A 5591-nucleotide genomic window follows, 5' to 3' on the forward strand; every position below is an offset into this window, starting at 1 on the left:
ACGGTTTCATTAACACACATGCATGCACACACATACACACACACACACACACACCCACACACACAGGAACAATGGAGAATTGGCTTGCTAATAATAGTGGTAGAAACATTCACAGAGGCAGAAGTGTACGGCAACAAACAGGTATCAGGAAACAATAAAAAAAGGCATGCATATGAATTCAGCTAAACAAAGGGCAGGCCACTAGGGACAACTATTCTTGGTATTAAGTCCCCTGGTTTCTGTTGCAACTCAAGGTGATTCATTTAGATGGTTTCTATATTGTCTTTGATCTGTTTGGTAAAAGAGTGGTATTCAGTGATATTCTCAATATTCATTTAAACCCTCAGTGTCATTAGATACTGAAACACACACACACACACACACAACCATAGCACATCTGGGGAATAATTCAAAATCCTGGCAAACAGTCCAGTAGCTCAAAAATGATCACTAAACTAGTTTATGTTGATCCCTACATGTTGCATCAGTCCAGTCTCACCCGTCTCTTGACATAAACTGTACATAGAGAGAGTCAGCCTACGTATGGAGTGATTGTGCATACAGACATTTCTCTGATGTTTCAAACACAGCCAATGCTTTCTTGGTCACTACAAGCATCTGGCAATCACTTTTATCATCTTTGTTTTTATCACTATCTTCCTGAGACCCTGTATTACTTTCTCTTCCTTTCTTCTTCTCAGTACATCGCCCGGCTACACCTAAAGACTGAGCATTTTGGTGAGGTTTTAGATCAAGTTTATAACGCTGATTGCTTATCTTTACGTTTATCCTCGTTGATAATGTTGTCACGTAATAATGTCTCTGCCACTTCATTATCTCGGGTGTGTGTTCCTTTTGTGTTCTTTTATTTATCCACCACTGTGGTCTTATAGTGAGCGTGTGGGTGAGGTTGCTTGACTTTGGTTGCCAGCTGTAGCCTGGTAAAACCACCCTGAGCCATTGTGTCACCAGTGAATGGAGCATTCAGTCTGGTCTAACCAGGCTAAGCCAACTGGGCCATGTTTTACAGTCATCTGAAGACAGACTGACATTTTGCCTATCATAAGGCTAGTGAGCTGAAAAATAATTAAGTCCAATTACAATTAAACATAATAAAAGTTTACAAGATTACTATTAGGACACACAGGGCAACGTTTTACTGCCATAACTAGATTGGTATGTGATATAGCATGGTAATAATCATAAATATCACTTTATAACCAATTACTGTAAAAGGTTTATAGTAACAGTGAGGTAAGTTTTGTTTAACAGTATGGCCTGGTTCTATGATGGTTACAGCATAGCAGTGTGTTGTTGCCTTGAGGGACAGCAGCACAGCTAGGCCACACCCTGTGACCCTGCTGAGAGTGTGACCTCATCACCATAACAGACTACGGCAATGTGGAGAGGAAGCTATGGGCTTGTTGTGTGTATTTTAAAATTTTTATTTTATCGTCTTGCTTTGCACCATTTTGGAGCAAAATGCACACTACCATAAAAAAATATGGTAGTGATTTAAAATATTAAAATATTTAATATTGACAACAGAATTATATAATGACATTTAGCCAATTTATATTTACCCACATTCTTGTTCAATATCTTTCTTCTACAATATCTACACAACCACCACCAACATACATTTTCTGTTGATCTACCCTTCATGACACTTAAAGGCAAACACTGAGAAATGTCACCTGGAGAGTCATTTTGACACTCACTGACTGACATTGAGGGCTATTTCCATAAAATGTTGCAGGTGAGGGAATACTGGGAAATTAGCCATGGAAATGTGCAGACAGCTTGGTAAATACCCCCAGCACTGTGGCATGCAGGCTCCCTCCTGAAGAAGGCTTTGCAATACATTGTTCTTAATAATGGTCATCTATCTCATTCTAAAATGGCTAATTTTATAAACATGTATCTTTCAAAAAGATAATGACATGCACAAGTCTTTGCATTTCATAATAATCCTGCCCCTTAGTCCCATCCTCTCTCTCTCTAACAGCATCCTGTGGTTGCCAAATGCTATTATAAAAAAATCCCCGAAAGATGTTTGCTTTTACTTGAATCATGTGTAACTGATGGAAATTTAGCATGATAATAAACTTTAAAGTGTAAGTATACCATTTTAAAAGTGAAAGTATCATATTTTATTAAAGTGAAAGTATCATATTTTTTTAGACAATGTCATGACAACATAATAGCAGTTTTCCTCTATTCTAAAGCACACCAGAGCTGAAACTTTTCAGAAATAAGTTGTCTAATTGAAGCAGTTGGCTCAACAAACACCAACGTGACTTCCTACACGATTCAAGATAGACTTTTTGACGAAGAGCAAGCCACACTGGCAACCCAGACAACAGCCAAGTTCAATGTTCAAGAGGAAGGAAAAAGACACGCCCAAAAGTACCCCTCTGCCAATCAACAGCCAGTTATCTAGATATCCGACCAATGAACGATTACGGGGCTGGGTCACACGCGTTGTTGCTAGGGTATAGCTTCTACCTTGTTACTATCACTGTCAAGCCAATCACAAGGCAATTCGCAATGTATCAACGTGCTCCTGGTAAACCCGTCACTGAGCTTCCCTATTGGCCAAGGCACGTATTCAGGGGCCGCATATGTGGACGTTATTATTTTCTAATTGGCCAGAACAGCCGTCCTTTACTTCGCAGGTTTTTAGTTAGGTGCAGTTGATATGAATCTGGTTGGGAGTCCCAAAGACTCAGAACTGAACATAGACGTTCGTATCGACCTAACACAGTTTTAGTTTTTATTTTAGTTTTGTCTCATATAAAAAAAAATTACATTAGCTGTACATTTGTGTATATAGATTTTATTTTATATTTTTATACAAGTCAACAAGATGGAACTTAATTCTCTTTTAATTCTCCTGGAGGCTGCAGAATACTTGGAAAGAAGAGACAGAGGTATTTCGATGCCAGAATGTCAAGTGGCTTTGACTGGGTTAATGACCGTATTTAACGTTAGGAAAATTAAAACTGTTTCTATTCTATCTTATGTGAAGTTGTGGACGTGCACTGCCATAGCGCAGCTATGATGTCACTTTATGAGCAATGAACATACTGTGCTGGTGCGGTGATGTTATTGCAGACCGACCGACCTAGATATAACTTGCATATAAACAAACTAGTCAACACATTAAGAAAAGTCTTTAGATATAACCTATTTGCATTTGTAGTTTTGCATTAGTATGATCAGTCAATGCTTATAACCTGTTTTATCTGATGGCTATAGCCTTGTTTAAAATTGGTTAGGGACAAGTTCCAAGATACAGTTTCTTAGCAGAATACATGATGTATATGATGTTTATTATAAATGGTTACGTAGATAGTCAATATTAGATTGTCCTGAATCGTGTGCTTTGCTCCAGCAGTGTCAACGACTTTATCTACGTAACCATAACCACTTTTATCAAATAACATGTTTTGCTTAGGCTACGTCATATATGGCACTGACAGTTCTATTATGTGATTGTCAGTTTATATCCCTTGTTACGTTTAATCTATTAGCCTACATGTGTAGAAATTAACCCTGTTGTTTTTGTTTACTTTGTCATATAGAAGCAGAACATGGTTACGCGTCTGTTTTACCGTACAATAGCGACTTTTCCCGAAAGAAAACGAAAGCTTCGCCAATTTCAAGAAAAACTCAGAACAATAGGTAAATATACACATTTTTCTATCGATATGTCAATAGTTCAATCGATCTGTTTGTGTTTATTCGTCATTCATACAAACGCCATTTTTCTTTTCACTGTTTAGATGTCGTATAAACACTGCCACGCGTACAGCATCACTTTGGTGCTCACTTTCTTTTTCAACACCCATGCTTCATTCTGACATGAACCCCGTTTTCTCCAATGCAGTCACGCATTGATTTGAACATGCACACTTCTGCTGCATTTGCAACGTTTTGGAACTTGTTATGTCACTCCCTCCCATGACCCATATGACACCGAGCGCGCATCGTCATCTCGGTAGGCTACAGTACACGGCGTTCTGACATAGATAACAGAAATATAATGTTAAATGTATCGATTCTCCTGTCGTGCTGAGGCTGCTTTGTACGGCTGTGCTTCAGGAACATAATTTTTTTTTTGCAATTGAGCAAAAGATTACACCACTTTTAAGAAATGTTTGTTGTTGTTACTGCGCTAAATTTACCGGCCGTTCTAGTTTGTTATTGGTTGGTTGGCATATCATACGATAGGTCCTGCGCAGTGCCCTCAAAACTTTTTTAGACGCAGTCTCACGCTTTGATAATAAATGTTTTCTTCGTAAATTCAGCAAATTATTTTAATTTCCTTGTATGAAAAAAATATGCAGGATAGCAGCTAGTTCAAATTTGTAGGAATAACATCAACATATGAGACGTCATATGACCCCCCCTCACCAAAGAGGCTCATTTTATAAACCATATGTTGTGGGAGATATATAGGATCTGTCAGTGGCTTATATTTTCAAGGCTTGTGGTGCAGTCACAGTGTGTTTTCTTGGAGCTAAACAGTGGGGATGTGGCACACTCAGGTGGGTGTGGTGGCCAACTCAACTTAGCTCACACAGATGTCCACATAACACAGTGCCCCACAGACGCAGCCTTAGCGGACCCTGCCTCGGCGGAGGGCTCAGTTTACAGCTGGTCTGGCTGCAGCCTGACTTTCTCTCCCTTTTCTGGTACCAGTTCATTGCTCTGCACACTACAGCTATTCTTTCTGGTACCAGTTCATTGCTCTGCACACTACAGCTATTCTTTCTGGTACCAGTTCATTGCTCTGCAGACTACAGCAAGTCGTCAGTGAAACCCAATTTCTGCATTCAAATCAGTGGAAGTTAGTTGACACATGGAAACATGGTTTTGGATCATTTTATTTAGTAGCCCTCCATACATTTTTAGATTGCATGTATTAATATTGTAGTGCAATGTTATGCCTTTTACACGACACGTGACAGAGGCAAATCGGTATCATAGAAAGGAGAACCTTCGGGTGAGTTTCCCTGTTTACTTTGAAGACCGAGGTTAAATCGGGACACAAACAATAAATGCAACGGCCACTGTGTTGTAACCCATGTTCAGCAGTACACGGGCGTACATGCACACAATTATAACATTACATCCTTGAACATGTGCGTCCTCAAAACAACAAACGGATGCATAGAGCTCCTCATTTTGGTTTCACTGCATTGCTACCAAACGAGTACATCCCAGGCCTTCATATAATATGCATTTATAACCAAGCAACTGTTTTCATCCATCCCCAAAATGGCGGCTGATGTAGGCCTTATTTACACACCAGTCCTGTCCCGACTCTAGTGATGATTTTTCAATCTTATACTGAGAGTTTATATGACATTCAAAGTCATGTGTCTGTTGTTGCTGTGTGAGGCAAGTCTGGTGTGGGACTGTGCCTCCCTGTCGGGCCTCTTTCACCCGTGCCTCGCTTAAGGAAACCATGGAGTGTCGCCTCGTGCTTTGCCTGTCCCCAATTTGCACATGTTTCAAATTTGAATAGGACTACTTCCTTATACAGGAGATAAAGCATTTCCTCTCCCGTGGCGTCGGATGGT

General features: G+C 39.7%; 1 long non-coding RNA gene across 1 annotated transcript in view; it reads left to right on the plus strand.

Moving 5' to 3' along the window:
- The first annotated feature begins 2673 nt into the window (after window positions 1-2673).
- LOC120039533 overlaps window positions 2674-5591 on the plus strand; it is a 6648-nt gene continuing 3730 nt past the window's right edge. The window contains exons 1-2 of the long non-coding RNA XR_005475443.1: window positions 2674-2933; window positions 3588-3687. This is a non-coding gene — a long non-coding RNA (uncharacterized LOC120039533). The remainder of the gene's footprint in view (window positions 2934-3587; window positions 3688-5591) is intronic.

The sequence above is a fragment of the Salvelinus namaycush genome, unplaced genomic scaffold, assembly GCF_016432855.1.
Source record: "Salvelinus namaycush isolate Seneca unplaced genomic scaffold, SaNama_1.0 Scaffold278, whole genome shotgun sequence".
NCBI lineage: Eukaryota > Metazoa > Chordata > Actinopteri > Salmoniformes > Salmonidae > Salvelinus > Salvelinus namaycush.